Below are 19,104 nucleotides of genomic sequence, written 5' to 3' on the forward strand. Positions count from 1 at the left end.
GTGTTGAAAAAAATGATAAATTTAGAGAATTAAATGAATTTAATATTAAATGTTTGTTGACTTCCGGGGCTTCCAACAGAGTTAGTTGTTTCACTGGTTTTAATTACTTGCTAAGTGAAGGACTAGGGACGTTGGCTGGTAGTTGTGGCTCTCACTCAGTAAACGCTTAGCAAATGTGGAGTCATAACTATGCACCCTCCAGCTGTGTTCATGTTCATCCGGCATAGCTGCAAAGTCTCTGCCCCATTGGCCAAAACTTTTCAGTCAGGACAAACCTTTTTCTATACACCACTGCAAGCTATTAATTGGGTTTATCGTTGTTACTGAAAATATACTGCGCTGTGCTGTTTTTCACAAAGTAAGAAAATCTGTAGTCATTTTCTCAGAAGTACGTGGAAGGAAGTTATGTGTTTCCTGACACTGCGTACAATCTAGGTTTCTGAAAAGTAACAGCAAATCTCCACGTTGTTCTCAGTGTCTCTCTTGGAGCGTTGGCCATTGATGACAGGCCATTACCAACCCCTCTCATGCTCACTGGAACCCATGTTGAAAAGTGTTGCTCTTGATTCTCCGTTATTGCTGATGGTTTGCAAGGAACAATTAATATTCAAAAATCAGTCGAGCTATAATTTCGTAGGCTACCATTTTGCGTAGGTGAATGACTCATTTTCAATATTTTTACACTGAAAAATTCCAGCTGTGGTCAAGATAGAAGAATCAAACGATAAAAAATAGATATGAAGATGAAAAAATTAAATGTACAACTGTCGCCAGATGTTGCCTAAAGTAATCTATGTCACAACACACTCACGTAGCTGCACAATGAAATAACTACTAGTAAATTCATAAACGAAGTTTTATATAATATATAAAAATTCTTATAAATAGTTTTCTAGTAAAGTGCTGGAAAAAAGTAGAACAAATCGCAAAAGAGATTTCAGAATTTGGAATGACTACGTATAAAAAGCCATGCGCGATAAACAGAATATGTAATGGGTACTTGTAGTACAATTCATTAGAAGCTAAGGAAGTACACGAAGCGCCATATCAACTAGTACACTGTACAGGATGGGCATATAGGCAGGCGGTGGGCGTTATGGAACGATTAGGATTATTTTTAGAGAAAGGCCATTTATTGGCTAAAGCATGTTGAAAGGGGCCCGTAAATAAAAACAAGTGAAACAACTAACTCTGATGGAAGCCCCGGAAGTCAACAAACATTTAATATTAAATTCATTTAATTCTCTAAGTTTATCATTTTTTTCAACACTGTCCATTCTTTATATATTCTCCGTTTCTCCTTTATTTATTTATTTTTACTTTACTACGATTGCTTATTTAATTCACATATTCTGTTGTTACAACTGTCAAATCTATCTTTTACATGGTTTCTGATTCACTTTCCATAGGGTGGATCGCAGGAAGATGCCTTACTTTTTACATTTATCGATATTTCGGCCACGATTAAAATATTTTTATGTTTTTAACAGACGTTTCATAGGCCTAGGGAGGTGAGGGTGAGCCAGAGCTTAGAGTTTGGCGAAACATTGTTCGCGAAGCTACCGAAAGTTGTTGTCTGCCAAAACTAAGTCAACGGTGCCGCAGCACCGGGAGAAACGGGAGATGTTCAATGCTACAGGGCGCGCACCCGACTCGCGAGTGAGCAAGAATACAAGAAAGGGGGCCCGGCGACGGGCAGTCGGGTATTTCGACGACTTCCTCCTCCCTGATTGGTCGGGACCGAGAAATCCGTGCGTGCGGCATGGAACTTTCCAGAGCGTTGTCTGCTAAGCGACACCTGGGGCGATATTAACTCGTAAGCAGATGAGAGAGCCGCGTGAAACAGGTGCCCTTCATCGGTGCTGACTTCTGTTGCTAAACCGCGGGACGAAAGAATTTACAGGCAGCTAACACTGCCGGCCGTGGCTTGGCCGCAATGGGAAAATGAAGTTACCGTTTGGGAGCACATACAAAAAAGTAAAATCTGCTACTGTCTGGCTTATCCTTTACAATACGCATGGGTAATCAAATACAGAGATACGTTAACAGGAAGAATCGGCGCGCTCGTAGGCAACGCCTATATGAGACAACAAGTGTCTGGAACAATTATTAGATCGGTTACTGCTGCAAGGTTATCAAGATTTAAGTGAGTTTGAACGTGGAGCTATATTCGGGGACGAGCGATGGGACACAGCATCACCTAGGTAGAGATGAATTGGGGATTTTCCCGTATGACGATGCCACGAGTGTACCGTGAATATCAGGAAACCGGTAAAACATCGCTGCGGCCGGAAAAAGATTCTGCAAGAACGGGACCAACGACGACTGAAGGGAGTCGTTCAACGTGATGGAAGTGCAACCCTCCCGCAAATTGCTGCAGGGTTCAATACTGGGCCATCAACAAGTGTCAGCGTGCGAACCATTCAACAAAACATCATCGATATGGGCTTTTGGAGGAGAACGCTCACTCGTGTACGCTTGACGACTAACGACACAATGCCTTATGCCTGGCTTGGGACCCTCAACACTGAGATTGGACTGTTGATGACCGGAAACATGTTGTCTGGTCGGATGAGTTTAGTTTCAAATTGCATCGAGCGGATGGACGTGTACGGGTATGGAGACAACCTCATGAATCTAATAGACCATGCCCCTAATAGACCATGCCTGTCAGCAGGGGACTGTTCAAGCTGTTGGAGGCTCTGTAATGGTGTGGAGCATGTGCAGTTGGAGTGGTATGGGACTCCTAATACGTCTGGACACGACCCTGACAGGTGACACGTCTATAAGCATCCTGTCTGATCACCTGCATCTTTCTGTGCATTCCGACAGACTTGGACAGTTCCAGCAGAACAGTGCGACACCCCACACGTCCAGAATTGCTACAGAGTGGCTCCAGGAGCATTCTGCTGTCCACCAGACTCCCCAGGCATGAACATTATCGAACATATCTGGGATGCCTTGCAACGTCCTGTTCAGATCTCCACCCCCTAGAACTCTTGTGGATTTATGGACAGCCCTGCAGGATTCATGGTGTCAATGCCCTCCAGCACTACTCCAGACATTAGTAGAGTCTACGCCATGTCGTGCTGTGGCATTTCGCGGAGGCCCTACACCATATTAGGCACGTGTGCCAGCTTTTTTGGCACTTCAGTGTAGAATCATACTGATGTAAAGAGGTGATGTGAACTGATGGAATGTGATGGTACGCAACCGAATGTGAAACCGTCTGTTGTGGAACTTATACTGAAACTGTCTATCCTTTAAGGCGTAGCTGCAGATAGTGATATAATATATTTCATAGGCACGGAAATGGCAAACATCCAGAGGCTGAATTTGTCCAGTAGTTCCAGGTGGTATGAATTGCAATGTCACACACTTTTCGGGAGCGGTAGTTTGCTCTAAAGAAGTATGACTTTTAGATGCAGACTAGGAATCATGTAAGACCTAATTTTTGAGGAGTTATTGTTCATAAGCAGTCCTCATACCATAGTTGTAGTTCTATTACGCCCGTTTTCCCACTCTTGCTTATTGTGGCGTAAATATTAGCTCCAGCCTTTGCAAGATAACGCACACGAGAAAGAATCCTAGAGAGAAGAGCACCTCTAGCTTCTTTCAGCACAATAAATAACTTTCTATCCAATTTGCTATCAAGGTGAACAGTCTGCATAAACGTATACGAATGAATTAAGGTACTGAAGTTAGCTAATCTTGATACAACCTTCTCATAATCTCTAATTTTCAGGGTTCCTTTCATGTGCATTCCCTCTTCAAATCCCTACAGCCCGGGATTGAAAACAAATTCCCGGAGTCGAAAACAAATTCCTTACTGAACGAAGGAGTAAGTTAGTTTGTCTTATCTGCAAATTTTCGGGCTAATTCCGCGGTTTTCTTCGTATCGTCAAGTTGACTCTTCGTTTGAAATTTCGTTACTTTACGTCTTCCAAATCTGTAGCACTGTTTGAGTTTATGCAACCATCTAATGCTTTCTTTTAAATCACTGTACTCTATGTCACAAGCAATTTGATGTACATAACGTAGTATGAAGCAACTACGCTCATATTGTAAACGCACGAACACCAGTTTTTGTTACAAGTAGTGTTTCGTATGCACTACACGGTCATATTGCTGCGCACGTATTCGAAATCTGTCCTAAGTTGCTTTTTACTTTGCAGCCGATGTTCTTCCACGTACTTTACTATGTTTAGGCCAGGATTGTCCTTACCACGTTTCAGTGGAGACGCGGTTTGTGACTACGTGTCGGAAAGTGATGATGGACAAGATGGCTCGACACCTGTTTCAGTATCACCTTCACTTGTTAAGCACATGTCATCATTTTACGCCTTATGTACGTTGTCCTCACAGTCCAGCGTAAGACACAACACATTCGACTGATTCGTCATGTAGAACGGCTAGTACTTCATTAGCGACTTCTTTCTCATACTGTGAAATTCCTTGCTTTCCTTTCTAACGAAATGTCAACGTCGCAACTGTTGTTGTAGACGTATTGCAGTATTTGCTTTGCTTATCTTTGTCATTGGTCTGCTTTGTATGAACACCATTAGCATTGCAGCACTGTTGTGAATTACTCGTCGGCTAAAGCAGTTCAACTACGTTCCGCAGCCTCATGCTGAGCTCACAATTGGATGACTCCAATCCCGCCCCATGTTGCCATTGCTTAGCCAATATTGTCGTTGCATGGTAGACAACACGTGGGGCGCCGAATGACATAAACATCAGTGGCCGTTTGTGACCTCGCATTCAAGGGTTTCCTTGTGGGTATTCATGGTATGTTTTGCGTACCCAATGAAAAATACAATCTCCTAAATTAAAATAAATTCAGCCAACATTATACACTGAGAAAAAATGTAAAGAAAGTATGTTTCTTTCTGGACCGTAAATGGTCATTTAAGTTTCATGTTAACGAAACGTCGTATGTTTTGGAATATAATACCTTTATAGGTTAAAGATTATAAATTTTCTTCATTTCGTTCTTATGAATGGAGAGTCGTATGTAACGTAAAATATCACAACGACTTTCTCTGTGTACAAGTTTCAAAAGTACGTAATTAACTGAATAGTGTGATGAGAGCAGCTGAAGCCAAAATTCTGAAGCTGTACTTCTTATAATTTCTTTCTGTGGTAGAAATACTTATATATTTAAGAAGATTGTCACAAGAAAAAGCTGGAGCTAATGCGATACATGTTATGATTAAGACTACATGTATCTACAAACAAAATGTCTTGTGAAACTGTGAAAGTGGCAGCATATCGACTGTCATCACGACAACGGATGTGTGAACTACTTTCAGACGAGGAGTACGCAGCGTGTTTCACATTCGGTAACCATCGGTTCGACTCTGGACACAGGAGTGCCACCATGTCATTTTTTGACGAGTTTCAACTCTTTTTACATAGAAGTGTGTGTGGAGGCACTGAGGGGACATAATGTTGCCAGATTGTACTATACATCGTCATACAAGCCCAAACGTTGCGTAAACAGCACGATCACCTCTGCTTCACGTAGCTGGTAAGTAGAACACCAGCCATTATATTTCTGACGTGTTACATCTTGTGACTGTGTTCTGTCTTCGAGACCTGAGACGTCTTCGACCAAGATTATACAAGACCACATGCTGATCGTGCAATTCATACCTACCTCTATACGGAAGATGTTCTACTATTGCCCTGATCAGTATGTTCTCCAGTTTTTTCGCTGTCCGAAAACATCTGGGAACAACACAGAACGACGAATATGTTCATGACTTATCGAAACTCAGGTCGACTACAAGCCCAGCCAGGTTAAGGCCATTGTTGCTGTCTGAGGCGTCATCTCTGAGTATTATACACTCCTGGAAATGGAAAAAAGAACACATTGACACCGGTGTGTCAGACCCACCATACTTGCTCTGGACACTGCGAGAGGGCTGTACAAGCAATGATCACACGCACGGCACAGCGGACACACCAGGAACCGCGGTGTTGGCCGTCGAATGGCGCTAGCTGCGCAGCATTTGTGCACCGCCGCCGTCAGTGTCAGCCAGTTTGCCGTGGCATACGGAGCTCCATCGCAGTCTTTAACACTGGTAGCATGCCGCGACAGCGTGGACGTGAACCGTATGTGCAGTTGACGGACTTTGAGCGAGGGCGTATAGTGGGCATGCGGGAGGCCGGGTGGACGTACCGCCGAATTGCTCAACACGTGGGGTGTGAGGTCTCCACAGTACATCGATGTTGTCGCCAGTGGTCGGCGGAAGGTGCACGTGCCCGTCGACCTGGGACCGGACCGCAGCGACGCACGGATGCACGCCAAGACCGTAGGATCCTACGCAGTGCCGTAGGGGACCGCACCGCCACTTCCCAGCAAATTAGGGACACTGTTGCTCCTGGGGTATCGGCGAGGACCATTCGCAACCGTCTCCATGAAGCTGGGCTACGGTCCCGCACACCGTTAGGCCGTCTTCCGCTCACGCCCCAACATCGTGCAGCCCGCATCCAGTGGTGTCGCGACAGGCGTGAATGGAGGGACGAATGGAGACGTGTCGTCTTCAGCGATGAGAGTCGCTTCTGCCTTGGTGCCAATGATTGTCGTATGCGTGTTTGGCGCCGTGCAGGTGAGCGCCACAATCAGGACTGCATACGACCGAGGCACACAGGGCCAACACCCGGCATCATGGTGTGGGGAGCGATCTCCTACACTGGCCGTACACCACTGGGGATCGTCGAGGGGACACGGAATAGTGCACGGTACATCCAAACCGTCATCGAACTCATCGTTCTACCATTCCTAGACCGGCAAGGGAACTTGCTGTTTCAACAGGACAATGCACGTCCGCATGTATCCCGTGCCACCCAACGTGCTCTAGAAGGTGTAAGTCAACTACCCTGGCCAGCAAGATCTCCGGATCTGTCCCCCATTGAGCATGTTTGGGACTGGATGAAGCGTCGTCTCACGCGGTCTGCACGTCCAGCACGAACGCTGGTCCAACTGAGGCGCCAGGTGGAAATGGCATGGCAAGCCGTTCCACAGGACTGCATCCAGCATCTCTACGATCGTCTCCATGGGAGAATAGCAGCCTGCATTGCTGCGAAAGGTGGATATACACTGTACTAGTGCCGACATTGTGCATGCTCTGTTGCCTGTGTCTATGTGCCTGTGGTTCTGTCAGTGTGATCATGTGATGTATCTGACCCCAGGAATGTGTCAATAAAGTTTCCCCTTCCTGAGACAATGAATTCACGGCGTTCTTATTTCAATTTCCAGGAGTGTATTTCGCACCCTGTATACCTTCAAACCACTACGCATTAAATTTCGCACACTGCTTACCCCCAAACCACCTTCAAATTTAATGTAGTTTTCTTCATTCTATATTATCTCTCCACAACAAGTAAAATCTCGTTATTATCTGTCCTTCCTGGTGTTATTTTGATGACCAGCATTGTATTAAAATGACCTATTTCTTAAGAGAATTTGGTGAGACACATATCGAACCTCACTAGTATATATCAGCCATCTTTGATCAAAACTATTAAAACTGCAATACCATGAAGCATGCAACGAACATTAAACTGGCATGACGTGTGTTACAAACTTCGGTACGCAAATTTTAGCATTTCAGCGTAACTGCACGAAGTAGGTAAGAGAAATTTAGGCTACTTGTGTTTTGCCGACGACATATTTGGGTTTATAGATACGTACTTTCCATATGCGGCGGTTCTGGGTCACCCGTTGTAAATGTAAGAAGCGTTGTCGTAGGTAGTGGTGTACTTCAACTGTCGTTTACACAAGAAAACCATGGCTTACAATTTTATAATACAATGTCACTCTCTTGGTGTGTAGTAAAAATCTCATTTTCTGATGCTCCTCTCTTCTGTTACCTTATTACCTTAGTGTCCACATCCAATTTCAAATGTCGCTGCAGATATATAGACGCTATTATGCAGTGTGATTTTAAGAACTTTCGTCAAGTACCTGGTCAATTTGTTGCATTCATGCCTACTGTCATCTACTCCAACTTTAAATATGTCATCAGTAATATTACAACTTAATATTATTTCTTCATTATACATTGTTTCAGCCATCTGTAAAAAGTTACCTCGCAGAACCATCGTTTTAGATTTTCCGGTCATTATTTTCATGTGTCATGATCACAGTTTATTAAGTTCTATTACATTCCGTTGCAAATAATCCTCATTGTTAGGTCCTGCTTGTTTGTGGAAATCGTTAGTTTAATATCATTGCTGTCCCTCAATTATATTCCTTTTGATTTCGTCTTTTGTGACTCCTGTAGAATATTGTTAATACACACATCACAATTAAAAAGAAAATTAGATCTAATGATTTTTAGAAATCTTAATGTAGAATGTAGACTAGGAGATTACATTTTATGAGTTTCTGCAATACATTTTAATTGTGAAGGTTCCATCCATGTGTGATTTTTCTGTTCAGTTTGTTACGTGTTTCTGGAAATATTTAATGTGTGATCTATATTTACATGCGGCATGATGCTGCTGCACGGTAACTAGACGTTAACGTTATTGATATTCCTTCAGTATTTCCATTATTTTCATAACCATAGGAATTTGAAGTCTGCGTGTTATACGTAGCACATTATGTATCAACTTTCTTTATCTGTGGTAAAACATGTTTCGGCCTAACGATTGAAACAGCTGTCACAGGGAATTAAATGAAACTATTTCTGACGACGTGCCTAGTCTAGTTTCTGTTTGAAGTATTACTTAAATTTACTATATTTTTAGTAAGAATTTCCGTTTGTTTCTGTTCTCAACTCTAAATATAGTAGATGAGTTACAGTACTTGGGCAACAAAACAATTGATGGAGACTGAACTGGGGAAGATATAAAATTCAGACCGTACACAGGAAAAAAAAGCTTTTCTGCAAAAGACGAATTTGTTACAGTTTAATTTAAAACTGTTTGGATATCCTTTCTGAACGTATTTGGAATGTAGCCTTGTATGGAAGTGAACAGAGTACGATAGGGAATTCAGGCAAGAAGAAGCTTGAATCTTTTGAAGTGTGGTGTTATAGAAGACCATTAGGAGGATAGATCGAATAATGAATGGTACCGGGGAGAAAAAAAATTTTGGTTTCAGCTTGACTATAATAAAGCATCAATTGATAATTGACGTAGGTTGCGGCAGTTATCAGAGATGAAGAGGCTTGCACAGGATAGACCAGCATGAACAGATGTATCGAATTGTCTTCTGATTAAAGACTACAACACCACCAACAACGATATTCGATGTCAGATCTATGTGGTCATTAATGTATCGTTACATACATAGGTTGCAGCATGTTGTCTAGAAACGACAAATAGCAAGTACATGACATTTTAGGGCGTTTATTGGAGCCCACTGGGATAACAGAACTCTTGTCTACAACCGAACATATTTTGTCCTGCACAGACGCAGATTTGAGAATTAATAAAATCAATTCTGTTTAGCCTGTTCGATGAAACAGCGATGTTAACTTACAGTCAGTGTGGTAATATCTACTGGAATATCAGAGTCCGGCCTGAAGTTAAGTAGATGATGTAACATTTGTCAGCAGCACATGAAAGGCACAGTATTCGTACCTAACCCTTACGTACGGTGTCTCTTGTTTCAGTTTCGACGGTTCACATATTGTCCCACTATTGCCAGATCGACAAGCCCTGGACACAGATATCACTATAGGTAGTTGCTTGCAATTACGACAGTCAACTGAAAACGAGTTTCTATTCAAAATTACACTTACAAAATGTTTAATGGGAAAAGGAAACATTACAAATATGAACGTTATATTATTGACAATGGATACAATTTAACAATAAGGAAATGCCTGTGGGAACCATTTCACTTAGATTTAAAAGTTTCAAGCAGATTGCATGTGGTTTAAGTTTGCTTTTCTTTAATCTATGGAATATGATATTACAGTGCGTAATTTTCAATGGATTGATGAGGGAAGTTTATACTGGAAGATTAAATTTTTGTTTATGTTGAACTAAAGGTGCAGTTTCCTTTAGGGGCTGCGTCTTATCAACAAAAACCACTATAGGACACTATACAAATAAGGATGGTAGTATAAGAAATCGTAGAATTCACGACTGGTGAGTGGCAGTAGATATAAAATTCGGAAAGTGAGACCACATAATAATAATTTCAATAGCCCTCTTTTAGGAATCGAACTGATGAACTCAAGAGTATTCTCACATTGATAACAGGAATTTATATATATAGCTATTTGAGAAAAATGTTCTCTGGAAGATTAGACAAGGAGACAAGGAGATGGAACTATGTTGGAAACAATATTTTGCGTTACGACTTTCATACACAGAAGAAATTTACATACATAATTTTCAGGCAAGTTGTTTGTAACCTAATCAGAAATATCTGGATTTTTCAACTGTGCAGACGTTTCACATTATAGTAATAGTTGTAACAGTAGCAGGTTTATAGATCTACAGATCACTTATACAACGACATTGAACGTGTTGTCATGGTAAATCAATTTAACAGCAACAAAAATAACCTAACTCATATATACAGGCATTTACAACCTTACAGGTGTAGTTGGAAAGGACGGGACAGGTAGTCGGCTGTGGCCTTATTGTACGAACCACTCCGGCAACTGTCTGAAGTAATTTAGGGAAACCACGGCGAAACTAAATCAGGGTGACCGGATGAAAACTTGAGCCACCCCCCCCCCCCTTCCGCCATCCCCTCTCCGGGTATAACACCAGTCTGTTAAAACACAGCTAAAGAGGAGAGCGACGCGGATATGATACGCCACTTGAGGTGACACTCATTAAAACAAAGGCGTTTTTCGTTGCGGTCAGATCCTTTCACGAAATTTCAATCATCAGCTTTCTCCCCTGACTGTGAAAATATTTTAATGTCACCTAAATATGTAGAAAGAAATGATCATCGTAATAAAAAAGAGAAATCAGAGCTCGTACAGAAAGATTTAAGTGTTCATTAAACATAAGCGCTCTTAGAGAGTGGAACGGTAGAGACATAGTCTAAACGTTGTTCTTCGAAGTTTCTCTCTAGTGTGAACTCCAGAGTAGTCATGCAGGCATGCCTCATTCGGTTCACCCCTGGCGTACAGCACTGTTTTACGAAAAAGTAATGTAATAATTTAAAAAGCTATTGCTCAACTGTTCATTCATTTCTCACTTCTAGTCACTGCACACGCCATACACACACTACACAAACATTGTTTCCCAATATATAAAACATTCTCGGATGAATATCTCTCTCTATTCTCTGCATCTAGAACTCGCCTCCATGCAAAGCTAAGATTATATCCGCTGTTGCGGTTGAAGTTCTTCTCACACGTTCTTATTTTTGCAGCCTTACTTACAGAATCCCAGTACGTAGGAGACTGGAACAAAAAATTGGTTTCATCATTCAGTATTTTGTGTTTGTAAGGTTGTGCTCAGCAACTGCAGGTTTCTCCAGTTCTCTATTTTTGATATGCCGTTGATGTTCTGCACAGAGGACGGAGACGGTGTGAATGGACTGATCTATATAACAGCTTCCGCACTCACACTTGATGTTATACATCCATTTATGCCGAGGCCGAGGTTGTCCTTGACAGCGTCTGGAAAGAAATCCGGGAGTGTTTCGTACAACAGTGGCGTCGCGAAAGACTTCGTTCTCAGCGTTTAAAATGTTGTGTTACCGACACCATCAGCTGATGTCAGGACCATGGAGACGGTTTGGATCCCGTTTTGCGTATCGCAACTTCCCATTTACTAGCCCGAAAAACTGAGTTAGCGTCCCTCTGTAATGACTGAGATACTGAGCTTAGAAAGAGGATGATGTGCAACATTATACACACATAAAAAAGTTTTGCATCACCTCTCAACATAGAAGTCATTTCCGCCATTTTTATTGCTCATGAAACCCACACATTGCGTGTTGTACCACCACACAGCGAGACCTTCAGGAGTGATAGTGAAGATTTCTGTACACACCGGTGCCTCTAATACCCAGTATCGCGTCCTCTTGCATTAATGCTTGCCTTTATTCGTTGTGGCATACTATCCATAAGTTCAGAAAGGCACTGTTGGTCCAAATTGTACCACTCTTCAACAGCGATTCGGAGTAGATTCCTCTGAGTGGTTGGTGGGTCACGTCGTCCATAAACAGCCCTTTTTAATCTATCACAGGCATGTTCGGTGGGTTCATGTCTGGATAACATGCTGGCCACACCAGTCAAGCGATGTCGTTATCCTGAAGTAAGCCATTCACAAGATGTGCATGATGGGGGCGCGGATTGTCGTCCATGTGCTGCCAATATGGTTGCACTATCGGTCGGAGGATGGCATTCACGTATCGTACAGCCGTTACGGCGTCTTCCACGACCAAAAGCAGCGTACGACGGGCCCACATAATGCCTCCTCAAAACATCAGGGGACCTCCATCTTGCTTCACTCGCTGGGTAGTGTGTCTAAGGTATTCAGCCTGACCGGGTTGCCTCCAAACACGTCTCCGACGATTGTCTGGTTGAAGATATATGCGACACTAAACGCTGAAGAGAACGTGATGCCAATTCTGAGCGGTCAATTCGGCATGTTATTGGGCCCATCTGTACTGCGCTGCATGGTGTGGTTGAAAAGATGGGCCTCGCCGTGGACCATGGACGTCGGGATTGAAGTTGCGCATCATGCAGCCTATTGCACACAGCTTGAGTCGTAACACGACGTTCTGTGGCTGCACGAAAAGTATTATTCAACAGGGTGGCGTTGCTGTCAGGGTTTCTCTGAGCCATAATCCGTGGGTAGCGGCCATCCACTGAAATAGTAGCCCTTGAGATGCCTGAGCGAGGCATGTCATCGATAGTTCCTGCCACTCTGTATCTCCTCCATGTCCGAACAACATCGCTTTGATTCACTCCGAGACGCCTGGACACTTTCCGTGTTCTGGCGCTGCAGTCCGGAACCGCGGGACTGCTACGGTCGCAGGTTCGAATCCTGCCTCGGGCATGGGTGTGTGTGATGTCCTTAGGTTAGTTAGGTTTAAGTAGTTCTAAGTTCTAGGGGACTTATGACCTAAGATGTTGAGTCCCATAGTGCTCAGAGCCATTTGAACCATTTGAACTTTCCTTGTTGAGAGCCCTTCCTGATACAAAGTATCAAAGCGCACGTTATCGAACCGCGGTATTGACCGTCTAGGCAATGTTGAACTACAGACAACACGAGCAGTGTACCTCCTTCCTGGTGGAATGACTGGAGCTGATCGCCTGTAGGATCCCCTCTGTCTAATAGGCGCTGCTCATGCATGGTTGTTTACATCTTTGGGCGGGTGTAGTGACATCTCTGAGCAGTCAACGTCACAGTGTCTGTGATACAATGCCCAATGTCTGTCTTCAGGATTTATGGGAACCATGGTGATGCAAAATTTCTTTTGATGTGTGTACATTTGTTAGCTTTCAAAATGAGTTTTTTTTAAAAAAGAAAAAAAATAAAAGAAGGAAGAACGTAGTGTCAAAGTGTAAGTGAAATGATTTATGTGATGATGGCAACATGGTCGATTGCCGAAATATTGTGCCCTATGCACACTCATACCAGTCTGTTCACCCTAGATTTATTTCGTCGAAATGATTTATGTTTTATTATCGTTACTTTGATTTATATGTGTTACAGTTTTTAATAAATCCCTGCTCTGTATTGTCTAAGTAATCCTTTAACATGTAGAACGTGTTGCTTCTCTGGAACTTTTTAACTACCTCTTTAAATAAATTAGATTCATTGATCTCTTTAATCTATTAGAGCAATTTATTATGAAGTTTCATTCTTTGGTAGGAAATTCTGTGTTAAGTTTTGTCTTTATTCTTCATGTAAGCTCATTCTAGCTCTTGTTCCGTGGTCATGGACAGAATTGTTTGTGCAGTAGTTGTCTACGTTATTTTTGGGATTACAAATGATTGGTATATGTACTCACATGGTGTTCTGAGCAGATATTTAGGATCATCTCGGTAATTGTTTTTGGTTAGTAGTCTTGTGGCCTTTTGTTTGAAAATTGTTCGCATCTTGAACATTTTTCCCCTGGAAAAGAATTCCATAGCAAAGAACTGAGTGTACATGCGAACAGTATGCAACTTAAAGACACGTCTGTTTCACACTGATGACAGGATTAACGGCATAACATACAGATGACATTCTGTTTGCAGGTACTTTTGTGTGTTCATGCCACTTCAGCTGAGAATCAATATTCATTTCTAGAAATTATGTGTTTGCTGCGTAGTCTATAGATGTGCTACCTACATTTTATTTAACAATGTCGTTTTCCATCTTCAAACAGAAATTCACTGCATTTGTTTCTGTAGCTTCAACGTCATTTTAGTGCGTACTGGCGGTGTATATTTACGAACTATGAAGTTTCATTTGCTTTCCCTGCAAAGAGTTCTCTTATTTTCTCTGTAGCTGTAATATTTCCGTCTTCAGCAAAGAGAATCTCTTTCCAGTGTTGGGTAAGTCACTGACGTGTATCAGGAACAGTATTGGCTCTAGTATGCTACGCTGAGCAACTCATATATTAAAGTATTATGTTTTCTTATGTGTTTTACTAAAAGTTTGAGTTATTTGAGGTATATGTTATTTCAGCTCTTTGTACTCTGGTTGTTAGGTATGATAGGAACCGTTTATTAGTTACACGTCTTATTTCAGATGCTTCCAGTATATTTAGTACAACATTATGGTCAACAGTATCAAATGCCTTCGACAAATCTAAAAATGTCTGTGACACACTTATCTTTGACAAGGGCCTCAGGCATTGCTTTTGTGAATTCTGTTACGGCTGTTTCCGTATTTCTGCCACTTCGGAAACCAAACTGTGGTTCACTCAAAAACTTGCATTTATGCAAGTAATTCATTAATCTTTCTTTCATAATCAGTTCTATTATTTTTGAGAATGGTGACAGCAGGGAAACGGGCTGATAGATTTCCACGTTTTCAGTTTCCCTTTCCATAACAGAACTACCACTATTTCCTGCTTTAATTACTATGGAAATTTGCCTGGTATGAATGGTTCATTTAGTATGTTTGTTAAGCGAGTCTGTATACTCTGTATGCGTTGTTTCAGGACACACACTGCTACTTCGTCTATCTTTTGACCTGTCATTTTTTGGGTTTTGTAGAGTTTTATTGACTGCATGCTCTGGTAGGCAGGAGCTTTGTGGTACTTAATACACGATTATTTCGCGTCCGTCACACCTCATTATTCACACATGCGCCCTTTTTGTCCAAGGGTGGTGAACGAAGTACACACTAAGCGGCCACTGATTAACAGACCGTGTGAACAGCAACAGGTCAGCAGCTAGCGCTGAAGCTCTAGATAGACTGATTGACCTGCACATCATCTCAGCTCGTGGCAAAGGAGTGATAGGAATGCATTTTAGAGCCGAAGATTACTAGACATTTTTTTCTTGATTGGCTTCAAGCTACCATATCTTAACGCTGTCTATCCTACAGTATTGGTAACAACAGAATGTTTTCTATTGCCATTGATATCAGGTCGAATTTTGCTTATAAACTGCAACTCGTTCATTTCCGGACCAGCGTCCCTTACTTTAGATTGATACAGTTATCCTTTTTCATCATACCTGTAAGTTTGTAACAACATCACGGAATCACCGAATGTATTTATTTACCTGCACACACTACGTTAGATTCCATTCTTCCGTAATTAAGGTAGTTTAAGGATATTTATAAACGGTGGCAAAATCTAAATATTTTTATGACTTTATTAAATTATAAAGTCTTTCCTGATTACACTACAAATACATTATCCGGTTTCAAATATAAAACGACCTATATTACAAAATTTTAATATTATGCTCATGTATGCTGCAACGCCCCTTTTTTTCTGTTACAGAAACCAGTATTACTTCGAACAGAACTGCGAACTTTCTGTTTCCAGCGATTATACATATGATGCATTCTATATGTTGGTAATAGCGCAGGTTTCTAGTGTGTAAATGATTATCTCCGTTAGTACTTACTTCTGTTTCGCTGAAGCAGTTTGTTCACGTGTTACTGAATGTTTCTAGCCAAAGGGCTACATATACTTGTGAAAGTGATCCTTTAGTGTGTAATAAATACGAACTATGCGACGCATCAAGAAATCCAAAAAATGGAAATTCCGTGGTAACCAGTTCAGAAATAAAGCAAGCCACACTGTTGAAAGTAATCTATGTATCAGTTCTTCAGGGAAGCAACTCCAACATGGCACGCCTCGTGGTGATTCAAATTTTTGTGTTAACAATGATTCTGTTTCTAGTGGATTTATTGTTGTTGATGTGGGTATCTTATCTTCTTTAATAAAGAAAGTGGCGAAATATAAACAATGTGATGGTGTAGGCTGTCTGGAAATAAGTGAATAACAACGTATCAGGAAGGGTTTGCCATCAAAATTAGTTGTTCTGTGTAGATTCTGCAGTAAATCTACCTCGAAAATGACTTTGAACATTGAGCACAATTCATATGATGTGAATTTGAAGTTAGTGTACGCAATGCGTGCAATAGGAAAAGGAAAAAAGGCTGCTCAAAAGTTTTGTTGTTTGATGGACGTTCCTCCTCCTTCCAGTAGGTTCAGCAAGTACATAAAAATACTTTTAAGTGCCTTGACAGTTGTGTCTAAAGCATCTATGAAATGTGCAGTACAAGAAACAGTAAATATTAGTGGAACCAGGGACATTGCTGTTGCACTTGAAGGGACATGGCAACGTCGAGGACATCGCTCCTTGAATGGTGTTGTAAGTGCTACTTCTCGGGGAATGGAAAAGTTGTTAATGTTGAGTGCTTATCTAAGTGCTGCCACACCTGCCTTGGTAACATTGAAGGACTTATTGAACATCAGTGTTTGATGGTTGCAGTGGAGGTATGGAGTGTGATGGAGCTTTCAAATTATTTCAAAGGTCGCTGCCCGTTTATAACGTTAGAAATACGAAGTACCTAGGCGATGGGGATTCTAAAGCTCTCAATAAAATTAATGAGTTCAATGTTCATAGTGATACCTTGGTAACAAAACTGGAGTGTTGTGAACATGTGCAAAAGAGGATGGGTGCTAGATTCAGGAAGATACGAAGAGAAATGAAAGGAAAGCTGCTATCTGATGGAAAATCTCTGTGTGGCCGAGGCAGATTGATAGATTGACAAATTCTTCAGTTATTATGGACTGGCCATTAGACGAACTGCACCTCTGAATGATGGTGCAGCAATGAAAAAAGGTGTATGGGCTCCTACTTTGATAAGTTATGCACAGATGACCACTCTATTAACGGACTTTGCTCAAAAGGAGCACATTCTTGGTGTCATTACCAATAAGCAAAGGAAAGTGGTCAAATATACCATCATAATCATTCTATTCCTGAGCCTGTTATTAATGAAATAAAACTAATTTTTAGAGACTGAGTGACCCTGTTTTGTTTAGTGAGTGTCTTCATGGGGGCACTCAACCATTGCATATGGGAAAGATCACCCAAGAATATTTTGGTAGGACTAAATTCATTAAAGTTTGTGTACTATATGAAGTGATATGTTTAAATGATGGAGTGATAGGATGGTTGGAAGTACTGAGAAATTTAGCCATAAAATGTGGCTCTAATATGGAAGATCAATTGCTTGCGTGTGATAGACAATGGGTGCATGAAGCTGAAAGATTCGCTCTTCAAGTAACCAAAGAAGCATGAAGTGCTAAAAGGAATGCCAAGAGGAAGCTTGAAGATGAAGAAATGCTGCAGGATGAAGACTATGCTTAAGGAATGTCGTGAGGCACAGTTTAATTAGACTCATATCTTGATTCATAACTTCCTGCAAGTTGTATTTTTCAGAATTCGGGTACAAATATTTCCTAAAGTTTATAAAGCTTTACTCTAACTTTTTCCGGTAGCTTGAAGTAGTCCATACTTATGTATTATACCTATGCTTTATTGCAGAATCTACTAAATTACAGAAAAAATAACGTATTTATTAAGAAAAAAATTATAAAATTAAGATGTAAGGTGTGATATGTTTTATTTTTGTAATATACATAATAGGTGGAATTAAATAGGTCTAATATAGGTCTAGTACCTCAGACCATGTCATGCACATATGCTAGAAATTTGATCTCCTTCAAATGTATAACACTGGATTAAATGGTACCTCAATTTGAAGAAGAAATTTGAAAAAAATATGCATCAATTTCTCTGTAGCTTCTTAGACAAAAAAAGCAGGAACAAAAGTATTCAAAACACTTCTGATTTGTTTAGAAAGTGTTTTGAATTACCTCATATCAACAAAAAAATCTGTAAAACACATACATTATAAACAGTGCCTGAAAGAAATAGATGTTGATTTTTACACAATATTGAGCCGGAAGAGTACCCTCTATCCTTAAAGAACTTCTAACTTTACTACAGCAATAACTTTTATGAACGTATTTGACAAAGCAAACCAAATATGATTCAGATGTGTCGCTGCGAAAACATGTGAAACATATAAGTTATTCGACATAGCAGCTGAATGTCAACAAACATTTCATAACAACGAAGTTGTTTACGCTTAGCCTTTGTGGGCGCAATCAATCATTTTCCAAGCTGACATAAGAATTTTTTCAGCATTTACAAATGACCACAGAAAAGACAAAAAAACAGTAGAATAAATCAAAACTAAAAGCAGGCTCAAGTATTAAAAATACAAAATAGAATGAAGAGAACTCGTAACTGCGTATCATGCAGCTTCGAGGTCTGCTGGACAGCTTTGTTTCTCATTGGAAAATCTTTTCAGTAGTGTTAAGTAAAACCAGAGATTGTTGTAAATAACTCATAACTTCCGTGGAATTTAGTTATGACGAGTATGTGGGCAGCCGGGTGACGCTGTTGACAACCGCCGACATTTACTTATTAGCTGTAGTTTTTGCCTTGAAAATGGCACGGTGCTCACATACCGAAATATCGGGGGCTGCCGACAACGTCATCCGGCTATTGCCGTGAATTGTTTGAATACTATCTACACTGCGAGAAACTCAGGTCTCACAAATCCTATCTTAACTGACACAGTTCATGTCGCAAAGCAAGTCACGCAAAGATTTTAGGCGATGAGACACAAAAAATC

Source organism: Schistocerca cancellata, chromosome 8 (genome assembly GCF_023864275.1).
Source record: "Schistocerca cancellata isolate TAMUIC-IGC-003103 chromosome 8, iqSchCanc2.1, whole genome shotgun sequence".
In the NCBI taxonomy this organism is placed as follows: Eukaryota; Metazoa; Arthropoda; class Insecta; order Orthoptera; family Acrididae; genus Schistocerca; species Schistocerca cancellata.